Genomic DNA, 25,033 nt, shown 5'->3' with positions numbered 1-25,033 from the left:
CGTCGTTTTGCATCGAAATATGCGGTTTTCTCTAAGAATTTTGACGAATTCGTGCAGAATTCTGCTGTTTTCTTGCAATTTAGCCGTTGAATCTTCGTAAAAAGTCATGATTTTGTAGATTTCGTGCTCTCCTTTGCGAATTCAAGATAGAAAACAACGAAAATCAGCGAGAAATCGTCGTTTTGCATCGAAATATACGGTTTTCTCTAAGAATTTTGATGATTTCGTGCAGAATTCTGCTGTTTTCTTGCAATTCAGCCGTTGAATCTTGGTAAAAAGTCATGATTTTGTAGATTTCGTGCTCTTCTTTGCAAATTCATGCCAGAAAACAACGAAAATCGGCGAGAAATCGTGGTTTTGCAACGAAATATGCGGTTTTCTGTAAGAATTTTGATGATTTCGTGCAGAATTCTGCTGTTTTCTTGCAATTCAGCTGTTGAATCTTGGTAAAAAGTCATGATTTTGTAGATTTCGTGCTCTTTTTTGCGAATTCAAGCCAGAAAACAAGGAAAATCGGCGAGAAATCGTCGTTTTGCATCGAAATATGCGGTTTTCTGTAAGAATTTTAATGATTTCGTGCAGAATTCTGCTGTTTTCTTGCAATTCAGCCGTTGAATCTAGGTAAAAAGTCATGATTTTGTAGATTTCGTGCTCTTCTTGGCGAATTCAAGATAGAAAACAACGAAAATCGGCGAGAAATCGTTGTTTTGCATCGAAATATGCGGTTTTCTGAAAGAATTTTGATGATTTCGTGCAGAATTCTGCTGTTTTCTTGCAATTCAGCCGTTGAATCTAGGTAAAAAGTCATGATTTTGTAGATTTCGTGCTCTTCTTGGCGAATTCAAGATAGAAAACAACGAAAATCGGCGAGAAATCGTTGTTTTGCATCGAAATATGCAGTTTTCTCTAAGAATTTTGATGATTTCGTGCAGAATTCTGCTGTTTTCTTGCAATTCAGCCGTTGAATCTTGGTAAAAAGTCATGATTTTGTAGATTTCGTGCTCTTCTTTGCGAATTCAAGCCAGAAAACAACGAAAATCGGCGAGAAATCGTCGTTTTGCATCGAAATATGCGGTTTTCTGTAAGAATTTTGATGATTTCCTGCAGAATTCTGCTGTTTACTTACAACTCAGCCGTTGAAACTTGGTAAAAGTCATGATTTTGTAGATTTCGTGCTCTTCTTTGTGAATTCAAGCCAGAAAACAACGAAAATCGGCGAGAAATCGTCGTTTTGCATCGAAAAATGCAGTTTTCTGTAAGAATTTTTATGATTTCGTGCAGAATTCTGCTGTTTTCTTGCAATTCAGCCGTTGAATCTTGGTAAAAAGTCATGATTTTGTAGATTTCGTGCTCTTCTTTGCGAATTCAAGCCAGAAAACAACGAAAATCGGCGAGAAATCGTCGTTTTGCATCGAAATATGCGGTTTTCTGTAAGAATTTTGATGATTTCGTGCAGAATTCTGCTGTTTTCTTGCAATTCAGCCGTTGAATCTTGATAAAAAGTCATGATTTTGTAGATTTCGTGCTCTTCTTTGCGAATTCAAGCCAGAAAACAACGAAAATCGGCGAGAAATTGTCGTTTTGCATCGAAATATGCGGTTTTCTGTAAGAATTTTGATGATTTCGTGCAGAATTCTGCTGTTTTCTTGCAATTCAGCCGTTGAATCTTGGTAAAAAGTGATGATTTTGTAGATTTCGTGCTCTTCTTTGCGAATTCAAGCCAGAAAACAACGAAAATCGGCGAGAAATCGTCGTTTTGCATCGAAATATGCGGTTTTCTCTATGAATTTTGACGATTTCGTGCAGAATTCTGCTGTCTTCTTGCAATTCAGCCGTTGAATCTTGGTAAAAAGTCATGATTTTGTAGATTTCGTGCTCTCCTTTGCGAATTCAAGATAGAAAACAACGAAAATCAGCGAGAAATCGTCGTTTTGCATCGAAATATGCGGTTTTCTCTAAGAATTTTGATGATTTCGTGCAGAATTCTGCTGTTTTCTTGCAATTCAGCCGTTGAATCTTGGTAAAAAGTCATGATTTTGTAGATTTCGTGCTCTTCTTTGCGAATTCAAGCCTGAAATCAACGAAAATCGGCGAGAAATCGTCGTTTTGCATCGAAATATGCGGTTTTCTGTAAGAATTTTGATGATTTCGTGCAGAATTCTGCTGTTTTCTTGCAATTCAGCCGTTGAATCTAGGTAAAAAGTCATGATTTTGTAGATTTTGTGCTCTTCTTGGCGAATTCAAGATAGAAAACAACGAAAATCGGCGAGAAATCGTTGTTTTGCATCGAAATATGCGGTTTTCTGTAAGAATTGTGATGATTTCGTGCAGAATTCTGCTGTTTTCTTGCAATTCAGCCGTTGAATCTAGGTAAAAAGTCATGATTTTGTAGATTTCGTGCTCTTCTTGACGAATTCAAGATAGAAAACAACGAAAATCGGCGAGAAATCGTTGTTTTGCATCGAAATATGCAGTTTTCTCTAAGAATTTTGACGATTTCGTGCAGAATTCTGCTGTTTTCTTGCAATTCAGCCGTTGAATCTTGGTAAAAAGTCATGATTTTGTAGATTTCGTGCTCTTCTTTGCGAATTCAAGCCAGAAAACAACGAAAATCGGCGAGAAATCGTCGTTTTGCATCGAAATATGCGGCTTTCTGTAAGAATTTTGATGATTTCCTGCAGAATTCTGCTGTTTTCTTGCAATTCAGCCGTTGAATCTTGGTAAAAAGTCATGATTTTGTAGATTTCGTGCTCTTCTTTGCGAATTCAAGCCATTAAACAACGAAAATCGGCGAGAAATCGTCGTTTTGCATCGAAAAATACAGTTTTCTGTAAGAATTTTGATGATTTCGTGCAGAATTCTGCTGTTTTCTTGCAATTCAGCAGTTGAATCTTCGTAAAAAGTCATGATTTTGTAGATTTCGTGCTCTCCTTTGCGAATTCAAGATAGAAAACAACGAAAAATCAGCGAGAAATCGTCGTTTTGCATCGAAATATGCGGTTTTCTGTAAGAATTTTGATGGTTTCGTGCAGAATTCTGCTGTTTTCTTGCAATTCAGCCGTTGAATCTTGGTAAAAAGTCATGATTTTGTAGATTTCGTGCTCTTCTTTGCGAATTCAAGCCAGAAAACAACGAAAATCGGCGAGAAATCGTCGTTTTGCATCGAAATATGCGGTTTTCTCTAAGAATTTTGACGATTTCGTGCAGAATTCTGCTGTTTTCTTGCAATTCAGCCGTTGAATCTTGGTAAAAAGTCATGATTTTGTAGATTTCGTGCTCTCCTTTGCGAATTCAAGATAGAAAACAACGAAAATCAGCGAGAAATCGTCGTTTTGCATCGAAATATGCGGTTTTCTCTAAGAATTTTGATGATTTCGTGCAGAATTCTGCTGTTTTCTTGCAATTCAGCCGTTGAATCTTGGTAAAAAGTCATGATTTTGTAGATTTCGTGCTCTTCTTTGTAAATTCATGCCAGAAAACAACGAAAATCGGCGAGAAATCGTGGTTTTGCAACGAAATATGCGGTTTTCTGTAAGAATTTTGATGATTTCGTGCAGAATTCTGCTGTTTTCTTGCAATTCAGCCGTTGAATCTTGGTAAAAAGTCATGATTTTGTAGATTTCGTGCTCTTCTTTGCGAATTCAAGCCAGAAAACAACGAAAATCGGCGAGAAATCGTCGTTTTGCATCGAAATATGCGGTTTTCTGTAAGAATTTTGATGATTTCGTGCAGAATTCTGCTGTTTTCTTGCAATTCAGCCGTTGAATCTAGGTAAAAAGTCATGATTTTGTAGATTTCCTGCTCTTCTTGGCGAATTCAAGATAGAATACAACGAAAATCGGCGAGAAATCGTTGTTTTGCATCGAAATATGCGGTTTTCTGTAAGAATTTTGATGATTTCGTGCAGAATTCTGCTGTTTTCTTGCAATTCAGCCGTTGAATCTAGGTAAAAAGTAATGATTTTGTAGATTTCGTGCTCTTCTTGGCGAATTCAAGATAGAAAACAACGAAAATCGGCGAGAAATCGTTGTTTTGCATCGAAATATGCAGTTTTCTCTAAGAATTTTGATGATTTCGTGCAGAATTCTGCTGTTTTCTTGCAATTCAGCTGTTGAATCTTGGTAAAAAGTCATGATTTTGTAGATTTCGTGCTCTTCTTTGCGAACTCAAGCCAGAAAACAACGAAAATCGGCGAGAAATCGTCGTTTTGCATCGAAATATGCGGTTTTCTGTAAGAATTATGATGATTTCGTGCAGAATTCTGCTGTTTTCTTGCAATTCAGCCGTTGAATCTTGGTAAAAAGTCATGATTTTGTAGATTTCGTGCTCTTCTTTGCGAATTCAAGCCAGAAAACAACGAAAATCGGCGAGAAATCGTCGTTTTGCATCGAAATATGCGGCTTTCTGTAAGAATTTTGATGATTTCCTGCAGAATTCTGCTGTTTTCTTGCAATTCAGCCGTTGAATCTTGGTAAAAAGTCATGATTTTGTAGATTTCGTGCTCTTCTTTGCGAATTCAAGCCATTAAACAACGAAAATCGGCGAGAAATCGTCGTTTTGCATCGAAAAATACAGTTTTCTGTAAGAATTTTGATGATTTCGTGCAGAATTCTGCTGTTTTCTTGCAATTCAGCAGTTGAATCTTCGTAAAAAGTCATGATTTTGTAGATTTCGTGCTCTCCTTTGCGAATTCAAGATAGAAAACAACGAAAAATCAGCGAGAAATCGTCGTTTTGCATCGAAATATGCGGTTTTCTGTAAGAATTTTGATGGTTTCGTGCAGAATTCTGCTGTTTTCTTGCAATTCAGCCGTTGAATCTTGGTAAAAAGTCATGATTTTGTAGATTTCGTGCTCTTCTTTGCGAATTCAAGCCAGAAAACAACGAAAATCGGCGAGAAATCGTGGTTTTGCAACGAAATATGCGGTTTTCTGTAAGAATTTTGATGATTTCGTGCAGAATTCTGCTGTTTTCTTGCAATTCAGCCGTTGAATCTTGGTAAAAAGTCATGATTTTGTAGATTTCGTGCTCTTCTTTGCGAATTCAAGCCAGAAAACAACGAAAATCGGCGAGAAATCGTCGTTTTGCATCGAAATATGCGGTTTTCTGTAAGAATTTTGATGATTTCGTGCAGAATTCTGCTGTTTTCTTGCAATTCAGCCGTTGAATCTAGGTAAAAAGTCATGATTTTGTAGATTTCCTGCTCTTCTTGGCGAATTCAAGATAGAATACAACGAAAATCGGCGAGAAATCGTTGTTTTGCATCGAAATATGCGGTTTTCTGTAAGAATTTTGATGATTTCGTGCAGAATTCTGCTGTTTTCTTGCAATTCAGCCGTTGAATCTAGGTAAAAAGTCATGATTTTGTAGATTTCGTGCTCTTCTTGGCGAATTCAAGATAGAAAACAACGAAAATCGGCGAGAAATCGTTGTTTTGCATCGAAATATGCAGTTTTCTCTAAGAATTTTGATGATTTCGTGCAGAATTCTGCTGTTTTCTTGCAATTCAGCCGTTGAATCTTGGTAAAAAGTCATGATTTTGTAGATTTCGTGCTCTTCTTTGCGAACTCAAGCCAGAAAACAACGAAAATCGGCGAGAAATCGTCGTTTTGCATCGAAATATGCGGTTTTCTGTAAGAATTATGATGATTTCGTGCAGAATTCTGCTGTTTTCTTGCAATTCAGCCGTTGAATCTTGGTAAAAAGTCATGATTTTGTAGATTTCGTGCTCTTCTTTGCGAATTCAAGCCAGAAAACAACGAAAATCGGCGAGAAATAATCGTTTTGCATCGAAATATGCGGTTTTCTCTAAGAATTTTGATGATTTCGTGCAGAATTCTGCTGTTTTCTTGCAATTCAGCCGTTGAATCTTGATAAAAAGTGAAGATTTTGTAGATTTCGTGCTCTTCTTTGCGAATTCAAGCCAGAAAACAACGAAAATCGGCGAGACATCGTCGTTTTGCATCGAAATATGCGGTTTTCTCTAAGAATTTTGACGATTTCGTGCAGAATTCTGCTGTTTTCTTGCAACTCAGCCGTTAAATCTTGGTAAAAATTCATGATTTTGTAGATTTCGTGCTCTTCTTTGCGAATTCAAGATAGAAAACAACGAAAATCAGCGAGAAATCGTCGTTTTGCATCGAAATATGCGGTTTTCTCTAAGAATTTTGATGATTTCGTGCAGAATTCTGCTGTTTTCTTGCAATTCAGCCGTTGAATCTTGGTAAAAAGTCATGATTTTGTAGATTTCGTGCTCTTCTTTGCGAATTCAAGCCATTAAACAACGAAAATCGGCGAGAAATCGTCGTTTTGCATCGAAAAATACAGTTTTCTGTAAGAATTTTGATGATTTCGTGCAGAATTCTGCTGTTTTCTTGCAATTCAGCAGTTGAATCTTCGTAAAAAGTCATGATTTTGTAGATTTCGTGCTCTCCTTTGCGAATTCAAGATAGAAAACAACGAAAATCAGCGAGAAATCGTCGTTTTGCATCGAAATATGCGGTTTTCTGTAAGAATTTTGATGATTTCGTGCAGAATTCTGCTGTTTTCTTGCAATTCAGCCGTTGAATCTTGGTAAAAAGTCATGATTTTGTAGATTTCGTGCTCTTCTTTGCGAATTCAAGCCAGAAAACAACGAAAATCGGCGAGAAATCGTCGTTTTGCATCGAAATATGCGGTTTTCTCTAAGAATTTTGACGATTTCGTGCAGAATTCTGCTGTTTTCTTGCAATTCAGCCGTTGAATCTTGGTAAAAAGTCATGATTTTGTAGATTTCGTGCTCTCCTTTGCGAATTCAAGATAGAAAACAACGAAAATCAGCGAGAAATCGTCGTTTTGCATCGAAATATGCGGTTTTCTCTAAGAATTTTGATGATTTCGTGCAGAATTCTGCTGTTTTCTTGCAATTCAGCCGTTGAATCTTGGTAAAAAGTCATGATTTTGTAGATTTCGTGCTCTTCTTTGCGAATTCAAGCCAGAAAACAACGAAAATCGGCGAGAAATCGTCGTTTTGCATCGAAATATGCGGTTTTCTGTAAGAATTTTGATGATTTCGTGCAGAATTCTGCTGTTTTCTTGCAATTCGGCCGTTGAATCTAGGTAAAAAGTCATGATTTTGTAGATTTCCTGCTCTTCTTGGCGAATTCAAGATAGAATACAACGAAAATCGGCGAGAAATCGTTGTTTTGCATCGAAATATGCGGTTTTCTGTAAGAATTTTGATGATTTCGTGCAGAATTCTGCTGTTTTCTTGCAATTCAGCCGTTGAATCTAGGTAAAAAGTCATGATTTTGTAGATTTCGTGCTCTTCTTGGCGAATTCAAGATAGAAAACAACGAAAATCGGCGAGAAATCGTTGTTTTGCATCGAAATTTGCAGTTTTCTCTAAGAATTTTGATGATTTTGTGCAGAATTCTGCTGTTTTCTTGCAATTCAGCCGTTGAATCTTGGTAAAAAGTCATGATTTTGTAGATTTCGTGCTCTTCTTTGCGAACTCAAGCCAGAAAACAACGAAAATCGGCGAGAAATCGTCGTTTTGCATCGAAATATGCGGTTTTCTGTAAGAATTTTGATGATTTCGTGCAGAATTCTGCTGTTTTCTTGCAATTCAGCCGTTGAATCTTGGTAAAAAGTCATGATTTTGTAGATTTCGTGCTCTTCTTTGCGAATTCAAGCCAGAAAACAACGAAAATCGGCGAGAAATCGTGGTTTTGCAACAAAATATGCGGTTTTCTGTAAGAATTTTGATGATTTCGTGCAGAATTCTGCTGTTTTCTTGCAATTCAGCCGTTGAATCTTGGTAAAAAGTCATGATTTTGTAAATTTCGTGCTCTTCTTTGCGAATTCAAGCCAGAAAACAACGAAAATCGGCGAGAAATCGTCGTTTTGCATCGAAATATGCGGTTTTCTGTAAGAATTTTGATGATTTCGTGCAGAATTCTGCTGTTTTCTTGCAATTCAGCCGTTGAATCTTGGTAAAAAGTCATGATTTTGTAGATTTCGTGCTCTTCTTTGCGAATTCAAGCCAGAAAACAACGAAAATCGGCGAGAAATCGTGGTTTTGCAACAAAATATGCGGTTTTCTGTAAGAATTTTGATGATTTCGTGCAGAATTCTGCTGTTTTCTTGCAATTCAGCCGTTGAATCTTGGTAAAAAGTCATGATTTTGTAGATTTCGTGCTCTTCTTTGCGAATTCAAGCCAGAAAACAACGAAAATCGGCGAGAAATCGTCGTTTTGCATCGAAATATGCGGTTTTCTGTAAGAATTTTGATGATTTCGTGCAGAATTCTGCTGTTTTCTTGCAATTCAGCCGTTGAATCTTGGTAAAAAGTCATGATTTTGTAGATTTCGTGCTCTTCTTTGCGAATTCAAGCCAGAAAACAACGAAAATCGGCGAGAAATCGTCGTTTTGCATCGAAATATGCGGTTTTCTGTAAGAATTTTGATGATTTCGTGCAGAATTCTGCTGTTTTCTTGCAATTCAGCCGTTGAATCTTGGTAAAAAGTCATGATTTTGTAGATTTTGTGCTCTTCTTTGCGAATTCAAGCCAGAAAACAACGAAAATCGGCGAGAAATCGTGGTTTTGCAACAAAATATGCGGTTTTCTGTAAGAATTTTGATGATTTCGTGCAGAATTCTGCTGTTTTCTTGCAATTCAGCCGTTGAATCTTGGTAAAAAGTCATGATTTTGTAGATTTCGTGCTCTTCTTTGCGAATTCAAGCCAGAAAACAACGAAAATCGGCGAGAAATCGTCGTTTTGCATCGAAATATGCGGTTTTCTGTAAGAATTTTGATGATTTCGTGCAGAATTCTGCTGTTTTCTTGCAATTCAGCCGTTGAATCTAGGTAAAAAGTCATGATTTTGTAGATTTCCTGCTCTTCTTGGCGAATTCAAGATAGAATACAACGAAAATCGGCGAGAAATCGTTGTTTTGCATCGAAATATGCGGTTTTCTGTAAGAATTTTGATGATTTCGAGCAGAATTCTGCTGTTTTCTTGCAATTCAGCCGTTGAATCTAGGTAAAAAGTCATGATTTTGTAGATTTCGTGCTCTTCTTGGCGAATTCAAGATAGAAAACAACGAAAATCGGCGAGAAATCGTTGTTTTGCATCGAAATATGCAGTTTTCTCTAAGAATTTTGATGATTTCGTGCAGAATTCTGCTGTTTTCTTGCAATTCAGCCGTTGAATCTTGGTAAAAAGTCATGATTTTGTAGATTTCGTGCTCTTCTTTGCGAACTCAAGCCAGAAAACAACGAAAATCGGCGAGAAATCGTCGTTTTGCATCGAAATATGCGGTTTTCTGTAAGAATTTTGATGATTTCGTGCAGAATTCTGCTGTTTTCTTGCAATTCAGCCGTTGAATCTTGGTAAAAAGTCATGATTTTGTAGATTTCGTGCTCTTCTTTGCGAATTCAAGCCAGAAAACAACGAAAATCGGCGAGAAATAATCGTTTTGCATCGAAATATGCGGTTTTCTCTAAGAATTTTGATGAGTTCGTGCAGAATTCTGCTGTTTTCTTGCAATTCAGCCGTTGAATCTTGATAAAAAGTGAAGATTTTGTAGATTTCGTGCTCTTCTTTGCGAATTCAAGCCAGAAAACAACGAAAATCGGCGAGAAATAATCGTTTTGCATCGAAATATGCGGTTTTCTCTAAGAATTTTGATGATTTCGTGCAGAATTCTGCTGTTTTCTTGCAATTCAGCCGTTGAATCTTGATAAAAAGTGAAGATTTTGTAGATTTCGTGCTCTTCTTTGCGAATTCAAGCCAGAAAACAACGAAAATCGGCGAGACATCGTCGTTTTGCATCGAAATATGCGGTTTTCTCTAAGAATTTTGACGATTTCGTGCAGAATTCTGCTGTTTTCTTGCAACTCAGCCGTTAAATCTTGGTAAAAATTCATGATTTTGTAGATTTCGTGCTCTTCTTTGCGAATTCAAGATAGAAAACAACGAAAATCAGCGAGAAATCGTCGTTTTGCATCGAAATATGCGGTTTTCTCTAAGAATTTTGATGATTTCGTGCAGAATTCTGCTGTTTTCTTGCAATTCAGCCGTTGAATCTTGGTAAAAAGTCATGATTTTGTAGATTTCGTGCTCTTCTTTGCGAATTCAAGCCATTAAACAACGAAAATCGGCGAGAAATCGTCGTTTTGCATCGAAAAATACAGTTTTCTGTAAGAATTTTGATGATTTCGTGCAGAATTCTGCTGTTTTCTTGCAATTCAGCAGTTGAATCTTCTTAAAAATTATGATTTTGTAGATTTCGTGCTCTCCTTTGCGAATTCAAGATAGAAAACAACGAAAATCAGCGAGAAATCGTCGTTTTGCATCGAAATATGCGGTTTTCTGTAAGAATTTTGATGATTTCGTGCAGAATTCTGCTGTTTTCTTGCAATTCAGCCGTTGAATCTTGGTAAAAAGTCATGATTTTGTAGATTTCGTGCTCTTCTTTGCGAATTCAAGCCAGAAAACAACGAAAATCGGCGAGAAATCGTCGTTTTGCATCGAAATATGCGGTTTTCTCTAAGAATTTTGACGATTTCGTGCAGAATTCTGCTGTTTTCTTGCAATTCAGCCGTTGAATCTTGGTAAAAAGTCATGATTTTGTAGATTTCGTGCTCTCCTTTGCGAATTCAAGATAGAAAACAACGAAAATCAGCGAGAAATCGTCGTTTTGCATCGAAATATGCGGTTTTCTCTAAGAATTTTGATGATTTCGTGCAGAATTCTGCTGTTTTCTTGCAATTCAGCCGTTGAATCTTGGTAAAAAGTCATGATTTTGTAGATTTCGTGCTCTTCTTGGCGAATTCAAGATAGAAAACAACGAAAATCGGCGAGAAATCGTTGTTTTGCATCGAAATTTGCAGTTTTCTCTAAGAATTTTGATGATTTCGTGCAGAATTCTGCTGTTTTCTTGCAATTCAGCCGTTGAATCTTGGTAAAAAGTCATGATTTTGTAGATTTCGTGCTCTTCTTTGCGAACTCAAGCCAGAAAACAACGAAAATCGGCGAGAAATCGTCGTTTTGCATCGAAATATGCGGTTTTCTGTAAGAATTTTGATGATTTCGTGCAGAATTCTGCTGTTTTCTTGCAATTCAGCCGTTGAATCTTGGTAAAAAGTCATGATTTTGTAGATTTCGTGCTCTTCTTTGCGAATTCAAGCCAGAAAACAACGAAAATCGGCGAGAAATCGTGGTTTTGCAACAAAATATGCGGTTTTCTGTAAGAATTTTGATGATTTCGTGCAGAATTCTGCTGTTTTCTTGCAATTCAGCCGTTGAATCTTGGTAAAAAGTCATGATTTTGTAGATTTCGTGCTCTTCTTTGCGAATTCAAGCCAGAAAACAACGAAAATCGGCGAGAAATCGTCGTTTTGCATCGAAATATGCGGTTTTCTGTAAGAATTTTGATGATTTCGTGCAGAATTCTGCTGTTTTCTTGCAATTCAGCCGTTGAATCTTGGTAAAAAGTCATGATTTTGTAGATTTCGTGCTCTTCTTTGCGAATTCAAGCCAGAAAACAACGAAAATCGGCGAGAAATCGTGGTTTTGCAACAAAATATGCGGTTTTCTGTAAGAATTTTGATGATTTCGTGCAGAATTCTGCTGTTTTCTTGCAATTCAGCCGTTGAATCTTGGTAAAAAGTCATGATTTTGTAGATTTCGTGCTCTTCTTTGCGAATTCAAGCCAGAAAACAACGAAAATCGGCGAGAAATCGTCGTTTTGCATCGAAATATGCGGTTTTCTGTAAGAATTTTGATGATTTCGTGCAGAATTCTGCTGTTTTCTTGCAATTCAGCCGTTGAATCTTGGTAAAAAGTCATGATTTTGTAGATTTCGTGCTCTTCTTTGCGAATTCAAGCCAGAAAACAACGAAAATCGGCGAGAAATCGTCGTTTTGCATCGAAATATGCGGTTTTCTGTAAGAATTTTGATGATTTCGTGCAGAATTCTGCTGTTTTCTTGCAATTCAGCCGTTGAATCTTGGTAAAAAGTCATGATTTTGTAGATTTCGTGCTCTTCTTTGCGAATTCAAGCCAGAAAACAACGAAAATCGGCGAGAAATCGTGGTTTTGCAACAAAATATGCGGTTTTCTGTAAGAATTTTGATGATTTCGTGCAGAATTCTGCTGTTTTCTTGCAATTCAGCCGTTGAATCTTGGTAAAAAGTCATGATTTTGTAGATTTCGTGCTCTTCTTTGCGAATTCAAGCCAGAAAACAACGAAAATCGGCGAGAAATCGTCGTTTTGCATCGAAATATGCGGTTTTCTGTAAGAATTTTGATGATTTCGTGCAGAATTCTGCTGTTTTCTTGCAATTCAGCCGTTGAATCTAGGTAAAAAGTCATGATTTTGTAGATTTCCTGCTCTTCTTGGCGAATTCAAGATAGAATACAACGAAAATCGGCGAGAAATCGTTGTTTTGCATCGAAATATGCGGTTTTCTGTAAGAATTTTGATGATTTCGTGCAGAATTCTGCTGTTTTCTTGCAATTCAGCCGTTGAATCTAGGTAAAAAGTCATGATTTTGTAGATTTCGTGCTCTTCTTGGCGAATTCAAGATAGAAAACAACGAAAATCGGCGAGAAATCGTTGTTTTGCATCGAAATATGCAGTTTTCTCTAAGAATTTTGATGATTTCGTGCAGAATTCTGCTGTTTTCTTGCAATTCAGCCGTTGAATCTTGGTAAAAAGTCATGATTTTGTAGATTTCGTGCTCTTCTTTGCGAACTCAAGCCAGAAAACAACGAAAATCGGCGAGAAATCGTCGTTTTGCATCGAAATATGCGGTTTTCTGTAAGAATTTTGATGATTTCGTGCAGAATTCTGCTGTTTTCTTGCAATTCAGCCGTTGAATCTTGGTAAAAAGTCATGATTTTGTAGATTTCGTGCTCTTCTTTGCGAATTCAAGCCAGAAAACAACGAAAATCGGCGAGAAATAATCGTTTTGCATCGAAATATGCGGTTTTCTCTAAGAATTTTGATGAGTTCGTGCAGAATTCTGCTGTTTTCTTGCAATTCAGCCGTTGAATCTTGATAAAAAGTGAAGATTTTGTAGATTTCGTGCTCTTCTTTGCGAATTCAAGCCAGAAAACAACGAAAATCGGCGAGACATCGTCGTTTTGCATCGAAATATGCGGTTTTCTCTAAGAATTTTGACGATTTCGTGCAGAATTCTGCTGTTTTCTTGCAACTCAGCCGTTAAATCTTGGTAAAAATTCATGATTTTGTAGATTTCGTGCTCTTCTTTGCGAATTCAAGATAGAAAACAACGAAAATCAGCGAGAAATCGTCGTTTTGCATCGAAATATGCGGTTTTCTCTAAGAATTTTGATGATTTCGTGCAGAATTCTGCTGTTTTCTTGCAATTCAGCCGTTGAATCTTGGTAAAAAGTCATGATTTTGTAGATTTCGTGCTCTTCTTTGCGAATTCATGCCAGAAAACAACGAAAATCGTCGAGAAATCATCGTTTTGCATCGAAATATGCGATTTTCTGTAAGAATTTTGACGATTTCGTGCAGAATTCTGCTGTTTTCTTGCAATTCAGCCGTTGAATCTAGGTAAAAAGTCATGATTTTGTAGATTTCGTGCTCTTCTTGGCGAATTCAAGATAAAAAACAACGAAAATTGGCGAGAAATCGTTGTTTTGCATCGAAATATGCAGTTTTCTCTAAGAATTTTGATGATTTCGTGCAGAATTCTGCTGTTTTCTTGCAATTCAGCCGTTGAATCTTGGTAAAAAGTCATGATTTTGTAGATTTCGTGCTCTTCTTTGCGAATTCAAGCCAGAAAACAACGAAAATCGGCAAGAAATTGTCGTTTTGCATCGAAATATGCGGTTTTCTCTAAGAATTTTGACGATTTCGTGCAGAATTCTGCTGTTTTCTTGCAATTCAGCCGTTGAATCTTGGTAAAAAGTCATGATTTTGTAGATTTCGTGCTCTCCTTTGCGAATTCAAGAAAACAACGAAAATCAGCGAGAAATCGTCGTTTTGCATCGAAATATGCGGTTTTCTCTAAGAATTTTGATGATTTCGTGCAGAATTCTGTTTTCTTGCAATTCAGCCGTTGAATCTTGGTAAAAAGTCATGATTTTGTAGATTTCGTGCTCTTCTTTGTAAATTCATGCCAGAAAACAACGAAAATCGGCGAGAAATCGTGGTTTTGCAACGAAAAATGCGGTTTTCTGTAAGAATTTTGATGATTTCGTGCAGAATTCTGCTGTTTTCTTGCAATTCAGCCGTTGAATCTTGGTAAAAAGTCATGATTTTGTAGATTTCGTGCTCTTCTTTGCGAATTCAAGCCAGAAAACAACGAAAATCGGCGAGAAATCGTCGTTTTGCATCGAAATATGCGGTTTTCTGTAAGAATTTTGATGATTTCGTGCAGAATTCTGCTGTTTTCTTGCAATTCAGCCGTTGAATTTAGGTAAAAAGTCATGATTTTGTAGATTTCCTGCTCTTCTTGGCGAATTCAAGATAGAAAACAACGAAAATCGGCGAGAAATCGTTGTTTTGCATCGAAATATGCGGTTTTCTGTAAGAATTTTGATGATTTCGTGCAGAATTCTGCTGTTTTCTTGCAATTCAGCTGTTGAATCTAGGTAAAAAGTCATGATTTTGTAGATTTCGTGCTCTTCTTGGCGAATTCAAGATAGAAAACAACGAAAATCGGCGAGAAATCGTTGTTTTGCATCGAAATATGCAGTTTTCTCTAAGAATTTTGATGATTTCGTGCAGAATTCTGCTGTTTTCTTGCAATTCAGCCGTTGAATCTTGGTAAAAAGTCATGATTTTGTAGATTTCGTGCTCTTCTTTGCAAACTCAAGCCAGAAAACAACGAAAATCGGCGAGAAATCGTCGTTTTGCATCGAAATATGCGGTTTTCTGTAAGAATTTTGATGATTTCGTGCAGAATTCTGCTGTTTTCTTGCAATTCAGCCGTTGAATCTTGGTAAAAAGTCATGATTTTGTAGATTTCGTGCTCTTCTTTGCGAATTCAAGCCAGAAAACAACGAAAATCGGCGAGAAATAATCGTTTTGCATCGAAATATGCGGTTTTCTCTAAGAATTTTGATGATTTCGTGCAGAATTCTGCTGTTTTCTTGCAATTCAGCCGTTGAATCTTGGTAAAAAGTGAAGATTTTGTAGATTTCGTGCTCTTCTTTGCGAATTCAAGCCAGAAAACAACGAAAATCGGCGAGACATCGTCGTTTTGCATCGAAATATGCGGTTTTCTCTAAGAATTTTGACGATTTCGTGCAGAATTCTGCTGTTTTCTTGCAACTCAGCCGTTAAATCTTGGTAAAAATTCATGATTTTGTAGATTTCGTGCTCTTCTTTGCGAATTCAAGATAGAAAACAACGAAAATCAGCGAGAAATCGTCGTTTTGCATCGAAATATGCGGTTTTCTCTAAGAATTTTGATGATTTCGTGCAGAATTCTGCTGTTTTCTTGCAATTCAGCCGTTGAATCTTGGTAAAAAGTCATGATTTTGTAGATTTCGTGCTCTTCTTTGCGAATTCATGCCAGAAAACAACGAAAATCGTCGAGAAATCATCGTTTTGCATCGAAATATGCGATTTTCTGTAAGAATTTTGATGATTTCGTGCAGAATTCTGCTGTTTTCTTGCAATTCAGCCGTTGAATCTAGGTAAAAAGTCATGATTTTGTAGATTTCGTGCTCTTCTTAGCGAATTCAAGATAGAAAACAACGAAAATTGGCGAGAAATCGTTGTTTTGCATCGAAATATGCAGTTTTCTCTAAGAATTTTGATGATTTCGTGCAGAATTCTGCTGTTTTCTTGCAATTCAGCCGTTGAATCTTGGTAAAAAGTCATGATTTTGTAGATTTCGTGCTCTTTTTTGCGAATTCAAGCCAGAAAACAACGAAAATCGGCGAGAAATCGTCGTTTTGCATCGAAATATGCGGTTTTCTGTAAGAATTTTGATGATTTCGTGCAGAATTCTGCTGTTTTCTTGCAATTCAGCCGTTGAATCTTGGTAAAAAGTCATGATTTTGTAGATTTCGTGCTCTTCTTTGCGAATTCAAGCCAGAAAACAACGAAAATCGGCGAGAAATAATCGTTTTGCATCGAAATATGCGGTTTTCTCTAAGAATTTTGATGATTTCGTGCAGAATTCTGCTGTTTTCTTGCAATTCAGCCGTTGAATCTTGGTAAAAAGTGAAGATTTTGTAGATTTCGTGCTCTTCTTTGCGAATTCAAGCCAGAAAACAACGAAAATCGGCGAGACATCGTCGTTTTGCATCGAAATATGCGGTTTTCTCTAAGAATTTTGACGATTTCGTGCAGAATTCTGCTGTTTTCTTGCAACTCAGCCGTTGAATCTTGGTAAAAATTCATGATTTTGTAGATTTCGTGCTCTTCTTTGCGAATTCAAGATAGAAAACAACGAAAATCAGCGAGAAATCGTCGTTTTGCATCGAAATATGCGGTTTTCTCTAAGAATTTTGATGATTTCGTGCAGAATTCTGCTGTTTTCTTGCAATTCAGCCGTTGAATCTTGGTAAAAAGTCATGATTTTGTAGATTTCGTGCTCTTCTTTGCGAATTCATGCCAGAAAACAACGAAAATCGTCGAGAAATCATCGTTTTGCATCGAAATATGCGATTTTCTGTAAGAATTTTGATGATTTCGTGCAGAATTCTGCTGTTTTCTTGCAATTCAGCCGTTGAATCTAGGTAAAAAGTCATGATTTTGTAGATTTCGTGCTCTTCTTGGCGAATTCAAGATAGAAAACAACGAAAATTGGCGAGAAATCGTTGTTTTGCATCGAAATATGCAGTTTTCTCTAAGAATTTTGATGATTTCGTGCAGAATTCTGCTGTTTTCTTGCAATTCAGCCGTTGAATCTTGGTAAAAAGTCATGATTTTGTAGATTTCGTGCTCTTTTTTGCGAATTCAAGCCAGAAAACAACGAAAATCGGCGAGAAATCGTCGTTTTGCATCGAAATATGCGGTTTTCTGTAAGAATTTTGATGATTTCGTGCAGAATTCTGCTGTTTTCTTGCAATTCAGGCGTAGAATCTTGGTAAAAATTGATGATTTTGTAGATTTCGTGCTCTTCTTTGCGAATTCAAGCCAGAAAACAACGAAAATCGGCGAGAAATCATCGTTTGGCATCGAAATATGCGGTTTTCTGTAAGAATTTTGATGATTTCCTGCAGAATTCTGCTGTTTTCTTGCAATTTAGCCGTTCAATCTTGGTAAAAAGTCATGATTTTGTAGATTTCGTTCTCTTCTTTGCGAATTCAAGCCAGAAAACAACGAAAATCGGCGAGAAATCGTCGTTTTGCATCGAAAAATGCAGTTTTCTGTAAGAATTTTGATGATTTCGTGCAGAATTCTGCTGTTTTCTTGCAATTCAGCCGTTGAATCTTGGTAAAAAGTCATGATTTTGTAGATTTCGTGCCCTTCTTTGCGAATTCAAGCCAGAAAACAACGAAAATCGGCGAGAAATCGTCGTTTTGCATCGAAATATGCGGTTTTCTGTAAGAATTTTGATGATTTCGTGCAGAATTCTGCTGTTTTCTTGCAATTCAGCCGTTGAAACTTGGTAAAAAGTCATGATTTTGTAGATTTCGTGCTCTTCTTTGCGAATTCAAGCCAGAAAACAACGAAAATCGGCGAGAAATCGTCGTTTTGCATCGAAATATGCGGTTTTCTGTAAGAATTTTGATGATTTCGTGCAGAATTCTGCTGTTTTCTTGCAATTCAGCCGTTGAATCTTGGTAAAAAGTCATGATTTTGTAGATTCCGTGCTCTTCTTTGCGAATTCAAGATAGAAAACAACGAAAATCAGCGAGAAATCGTCGTTTTGCATCGAAATATGCGGTTTTCTCTAAGAATTTTGATGATTTCGTGCAGAATTCTGCTGTTTACTTGCAATTCAGCCGTTGAATCTTGGTAAAAAGTCATGATTTTGTAGGTTTCGTGCTCCTCTTTGCGAATTCAAGCCAGAAAACCACGAAAATCGGCGAGAAATCGTCGTTTTGCATCGAAATATGCGGTTTTCTCTAAGAATTTTGATGATTTCGTGCAGAATTCTGCTGTTTTCTTGCAATTCAGCCGTTGAATCTTGGTAAAAAGTGATAACTTTGTAGATTTCGTGCTCTTCTTTGCGAATTCAAGTCAGAAAACAACGAAAATCGACGAGAAATCGTCGTTTTGCATCGAAATATGCGGTTTTCTCTAAGAATTTTGACGATTTCGTGCAGAATTCTGCTGTTTTCTTGCAATTCAGCTGTTGAATCTAGGTAAAAAGTCATGATTTTGTAGATTTCGTGCTCTTCTTGGCGAATTCAAGATAGAAAACAACGAAAATCGGCGAGAAATCGTTGTTTTGCATCGAAATATGCAGTTTTCTCTAAGAATTTTGATAATTTCGTGCAGAGTTCTGCTGTTTTCTTGCAATTCAGCCGTTGAATCTTGGTAAAAAGTCATGATTTTGTAGATTTCGTGCTCTTCTTTGCGAATTCAAGCCAGAAAACAACGAAAATCGGCGAGAAATCGTCGTTTTGCATCGAAATATGCGGTTTTCTGTAAGAATTTTGATGATTTCGTGCAGAATTCTGCTGTTTTCTTGCAATTCAGCCGTTGAATCTTGATAAAAAGTCATGATTTTGTAGATTTCGTGCTCTTCTTTGCGAATTCAAGCCAGAAAACAACGAAAATCGGCGAGAAATCGTCGTTTTGCATCGAAATATGCGGTTTTCTGTAAGAATTTTGATGATTTCGTGCAGAATTCTGCTGTTTTCTTGCAATTCAGCCGTTGAATCTTGGTAAAAAGTGATGATTTTGTAGATTTCGTGCTCTTCTTTGCGAATTCAAGCCAGAAAACAACGAAAATCGGCGAGAAATCGTCGTTTTGCATCGAAATATGCGGTTTTCTCTAAGAATTTTGACGATTTCGTGCAGAATTCTGCTGTTTTCTTGCAATTCAGCCGTTGAATCTTGGTAAAAAGTCATGATTTTGTAGATTTCGTGCTCTCCTTTGCGAATTCAAGATAGAAAACAACGAAAATCAGCGAGAAATCGTCGGTTTGCATCGAAATATGCGGTTTTCTCTAAGAATTTTGATGATTTCGTGCAGAATTCTGCTGTTTTCTTGCAATTCAGCCGTTGAATCTTGGTAAAAAGTCATGATTTTGTAGATTTCGTGCTCTTCTTTGCGAATTTAAGCCAGAAAACAACGAAAATCGGCGAGAAATCGTCGTTTTGCATCGAAATATGCGGTTTTCTGTAAGAATTTTGATGATTTCGTGCAGAATTCTGCTGTTTTTTTGCAATTCAGCCGTTGAATCTAGGTAAAAAGTCATGATTTTGTAGATTTTGTGCTCTTCTTGGCGAATTCAAGATAGAAAACAACGAAAATCGGCGAGAAATCGTTGTTTTGCATCGAAATATGCGGTTTTCTGTAAGAATTTTGATGATTTCGTGCAGAATTCTGCTGTTTTCTTGCAATTCAGCCGTTGAATCTAGGTAAAAAGTCATGATTTTGTAGATTTCGTGCTCTTCTTGACGAATTCAAGATAGAAAACAACGAAAATCGGCGAGAAATCGTTGTTTTGCATCGAAATATGCAGTTTTCTCTAAGAATTTTGATGATTTCGTGCAGAATTCTGCTGTTTTCTTGCAATTCAGCCGTTGAATCTTGGTAAAAAGACATGATTTTGTAGATTTCGTGCTCTTCTTTGCGAATTCAAGCCAGAAAACAACGAAAATCGGCGAGAAATCGTCGTTTTGCATCGAAATATGCGGTTTTCTGTAAGAATTTTGATGATTTCCTGCAGAATTCTGCTGTTTTCTTGCAATTCAGCCGTTGAATCTTGGTAAAAAGTCATGATTTTGTAGATTTTGTGCTCTTCTTGGCGAATTCAAGATAGAAAACAACGAAAATTGGCGAGAAATCGTTGTTTTGCATCGAAATATGCAGTTTTCTCTAAGAATTTTGATGATTTCGTGCAGAATTCTGCTGTTTTCTTGCAATTCAGCCGTTGAATCTTGGTAAAAAGTCATGATTTTGTAGATTTCGTGCTCTTTTTTGCGAATTCAAGCCAGAAAACAACGAAAATCGGCGAGAAATCGTCGTTTTGCATCGAAATATGCGGTTTTCTGTAAGAATTTTGATGATTTCGTGCAGAATTCCGCTGTTTTCTTGCAATTCAGCCGTTGAATCTTGGTAAAAAGTCATGATTTTGTAGATTTCGTGCTCTTCTTTGCGAATTCAAGCCAGAAAACAACGAAAATCGGCGAGAAATAATCGTTTTGCATCGAAATATGCGGTTTTCTCTAAGAATTTTGATGATTTCGTGCAGAATTCTGCTGTTTTCTTGCAATTCAGCCGTTGAATCTTGGTAAAAAGTGAAGATTTTGTAGATTTCGTGCTCTTCTTTGCGAATTCAAGCCAGAAAACAACGAAAATCGGCGAGAAATCATCGTTTTGCATCGAAATATGCGGTTTTCTGTAAGAATTTTGATGATTTCCTGCAGAATTCTGCTGTTTTCTTGCAATTTAGCCGTTCAATCTTGGTAAAAAGTCATGATTTTGTAGATTTCGTTCTCTTCTTTGCGAATTCAAGCCAGAAAACAACGAAAATCGGCGAGAAATCGTCGTTTTGCATCGAAAAATGCAGTTTTCTGTAAGAATTTTGATGATTTCGTGCAGAATTCTGCTGTTTTCTTGCAATTCAGCCGTTGAATCTTGGTAAAAAGTCATGATTTTGTAGATTTCGTGCCCTTCTTTGCGAATTCAAGCCAGAAAACAACGAAAATCGGCGAGAAATCGTCGTTTTGCATCGAAATATGCGGTTTTCTGTAAGAATTTTGATGATTTCGTGCAGAATTCTGCTGTTTTCTTGCAATTCAGCCGTTGAATCTTGGTAAAAAGTCATGATTTTGTAGATTTCGTGCTCTTTTTTGCGAATTTAAGCCAGAAAACAACGAAAATCGGCGAGAAATCGTCGTTTTGCATCGAAATATGCGGTTTTCTGTAAGAATTTTGATGATTTTGTGCAGAATTCTGCTGTTTTCTTGCAATTCAGCCGTTGAATCTTGGTAAAAAGTCATGATTTTGTAGATTTCGTGCTCTTCTTTGCGAATTCAAGCCAGAAAACAACGAAAATCGGCGAGAAATTGTCGTTTTGCATCGAAATATGCGGTTTTCTGTAAGAATTTTGATGATTTCGTGCAGAATTCTGCTGTTTTCTTGCAATTCAGCCGTTGAATCTTGGTAAAAAGTCATGATTTTGTAGATTCCGTGCTCTTCTTTGCGAATTCAAGATAGAAAACAACGAAAATCAGCGAGAAATCGTCGTTTGGCATCGAAATATGCGGTTTTCTCTAAGAATTTTGATGATTTCGTGCAGAATTCTGCTGTTTACTTGCAATTCAGCCGTTGAATCTTGGTAAAAAGTCATGATTTTGTAGGTTTCGTGCTCCTCTTTGCGAATTCAAGCCAGAAAACCACGAAAATCGGCGAGAAATCGTCGTTTTGCATCGAAATATGCGGTTTTCTCTAAGAATTTTGATGATTTCGTGCAGAATTCTGCTGTTTTCTTGCAATTCAGCCGTTGAATCTTGGTAAAAGGTGATAACTTTGTAGATTTCGTGCTCTTCTTTGCGAATTCAAGCCAGAAAACAACGAAAATCGGCGAGAAATCGTCGTTTTGCATCGAAATATGCGGTTTTCTCTAAGAATTTTGACGATTTCGTGCAGAATTCTGCTGTTTTCTTGCAATTCAGCTGTTGAATCTAGGTAAAAAGTCATGATTTTGTAGATTTCGTGCTCTTGTTGGCGAATTCAAGATAGAAAACAACGAAAATCGGCGAGAAATCGTTGTTTTGCATCGAAATATGCAGTTTTCTCTAAGAATTTTGATGATTTCGTGCTGAGTTCTGCTGTTTTCTTGCAATTCAGCCGTTGAATCTTGGTAAAAAGTCATGATTTTGTAGATTTCGTGCTCTTCTTTGCGAATTCAAGCCAGAAAACAACGAAAATCGGCGAGAAATCGTCGTTTTGCATCGAAATATGCGGTTTTCTGTAAGAATTTTGATGATTTCGTGCAGAATTCTGCTGTTTTCTTGCAATTCAGCCGTTGAATCTTGATAAAAAGTCATGATTTTGTAGATTTCGTGCTCTTCTTTGCGAATTCAAGCCAGAAAACAACGAAAATCGGCGAGAAATCGTCGTTTTGCATCGAAATATGCGGTTTTCTGTAAGAATTTTGATGATTTCGTGCAGAATTCTGCTGTTTTCTTGCAATTCAGCCGTTGAATCTTGGTAAAAAGTGATGATTTTGTAGATTTCGTGCTCTTCTTTGCGAATTCAAGCCAGAAAACAACGAAAATCGCCGAGAAATCGTCGTTTTGCATCGAAATATGCGGTTTTCTCTAAGAATTTTGACGATTTCGTGCAGAATTCTGCTGTTTTCTTGCAATTCAGCCGTTGAATCTTGGTAAAAAGTCATGATTTTGTAGATTTCGTGCTCTCCTTTGCGAATTCAAGATAGAAAACAACGAAAATCAGCGAGAAATCGTCGTTTTGCATCGAAATATGCGGTTTTCTCTAAGAATTTTGATGATTTCGTGCAGAATTCTGCTGTTTTCTTGCAATTCAGCCGTTGAATCTTGGTAAAAAGTCATGATTTTGTAGATTTCGTGCTCTTCTTTGCGAATTCAAGCCAGAAAACAACGAAAATCGGCGAGAAATCGTCGTTTTGCATCGAAATATGCGGTTTTCTGTAAGAATTTTGATGATTTCGTGCAGAATTCTGCTGTTTTCTTGCAATTCAGCCGTTGAATCTAGGTAAAAAGTCATGATTTTGTAGATTTTGTGCTCTTCTTGGCGAATTCAAGATAGAAAACAACGAAAATCGGCGAGAAATCGTTGTTTTGCATCGAAATATGCGGTTTTCTGTAAGAATTTTGATGATTTCGTGCAGAATTCTGCTGTTTTCTTGCAATTCAGCCGTTGAATCTAGGTAAAAAGTCATGATTTTGTAGATTTCGTGCTCTTCTTGACGAATTCAAGATAGAAAACAACGAAAATCGGCGAGAAATCGTTGTTTTGCATTGAAAAATACAGTTTTCTGTAAGAATTTTGATGATTTCGTGCAGAATTCTGCTGTTTTCTTGCAATTCAGCAGTTGAATCTTCGTAAAAAGTCATGATTTTGTAGATTTCGTGCTCTACTTTGCGAATTCAAGATAGAAAACAACGAAAATCAGCGAGAAATCGTCGTTTTGCATCGAAATATGCGGTTTTCTGTAAGAATTTTGATGATTTCGTGCAGAATTCTGCTGTTTTCTTGCAATTCAGCCGTTGAATCTTGGTAAAAAGTCATGATTTTGTAGATTTCGTGCTCTTCTTTGCGAATTCAAGCCAGAAAACAACGAAAATCGGCGAGAAATCGTCGTTTTGCATCGAAATATGCGGTTTTCTCTAAGAATTTTGACGATTTCGTGCAGAATTCTGCTGTTTTCTTGCAATTCAGCCGTTGAATCTTGGTAAAAAGTCATGATTTTGTAGATTTCGTGCTCTCCTTTGCGAATTCAAGATAGAAAACAACGAAAATCAGCGAGAAATCGTCGTTTTGCATCGAAATATGCGGTTTTCTCTAAGAATTTTGATGATTTCGTGCAGAATTCTGCTGTTTTCTTGCAATTCAGCCGTTGAATCTTGGCAAAAAGTCATGATTTTGTAGATTTCGTGCTCTTCTTTGTAAATTCATGCCAGAAAACAACGAAAATCGGCGAGAAATCGTGGTTTTGCAACGAAATATGCGGTTTTCTGTAAGAATTTTGATGATTTCGTGCAGAATTCTGCTGTTTTCTTGCAATTCAGCCGTTGAATCTTGGTAAAAAGTCATGATTTTGTAGATTTCGTGCTCTTCTTTGCGAATTCAAGCCAGAAAACAACGAAAATCGGCGAGAAATCGTCGTTTTGCATCGAAATATGCGGTTTTCTGTAAGAATTTTGATGATTTCGTGCAGAATTCTGCTGTTTTCTTGCAATTCAGCCGTTGAATCTAGGTAAAAAGTCATGATTTTGTAGATTTCGTGCTCTTCTTGGCGAATTCAGGATAGAAAACAACGAAAATCGGCGAGAAATCGTTGTTTTGCATCGAAATATGCGGTTTTCTGTAAGAATTTTGATGATTTCGTGCAGAATTCTGCTGTTTTCTTGCAATTCAGCCGTTGAATCTAGGTAAAAAGTCATGATTTTGTAGATTTCGTGCTCTTCTTGGCGAATTCAAGATAGAAAACAACGAAAATCGGCGAGAAATCGTTGTTTTGCATCGAAATATGCAGTTTTCTCTAAGAATTTTGATGATTTCGTGCAGAATTCTGCTGTTTTCTTGCAATTCAGCCGTTGAATCTTGGTAAAAAGTCATGATTTTGTAGATTTCGTGCTCTTCTTTGCGAATTCAAGCCAGAAAACAACGAAAATCGGCGAGAAATCGTCGTTTTGCATCGAAATATGCGGTTTTCTGTAAGAATTTTGATGATTTCCTGCAGAATTCTGCTGTTTTCTTGCAATTCAGCCGTTGAATCTTGGTAAAAAGTCATGATTTTGTAGATTTCGTGCTCTTCTTTGCGAATTCAAGCCATTAAACAACGAAAATCGGCGAGAAATCGTCGTTTTGCATCGAAAAATACAGTTTTCTGTAAGAATTTTGATGATTTCGTGCAGAATTCTGCTGTTTTCTTGCAATTCAGCCGTTGAATCTTGGTAAAAAGTCATGATTTTGTAGATTTCGTGCTCTTCTTTGCGAATTCAAGCCAGAAAACAACGAAAATCGGCGAGAAATCGTCGTTTTGCATCGAAATATGCGGTTTTCTCTAAGAATTTTGACGATTTCGTGCAGAATTCTGCTGTTTTCTTGCAATTCAGCCGTTGAATCTTGGTAAAAAGTCATGATTTTGTAGATTTCGTGCTCTCCTTTGCGAATTCAAGATAGAAAACAACGAAAATCAGCGAGAAATCGTCGTTTTGCATCA

The sequence above is a fragment of the Gnatocerus cornutus genome, unplaced genomic scaffold (assembly GCF_029298725.1).
Source record: "Gnatocerus cornutus isolate USDA-ARS CGAHR unplaced genomic scaffold, icGnaCorn1.1 ctg00000036.1, whole genome shotgun sequence".
NCBI classification, from domain to species: Eukaryota; Metazoa; Arthropoda; class Insecta; order Coleoptera; family Tenebrionidae; genus Gnatocerus; species Gnatocerus cornutus.
This window is presented reverse-complemented; position numbering follows the sequence as displayed.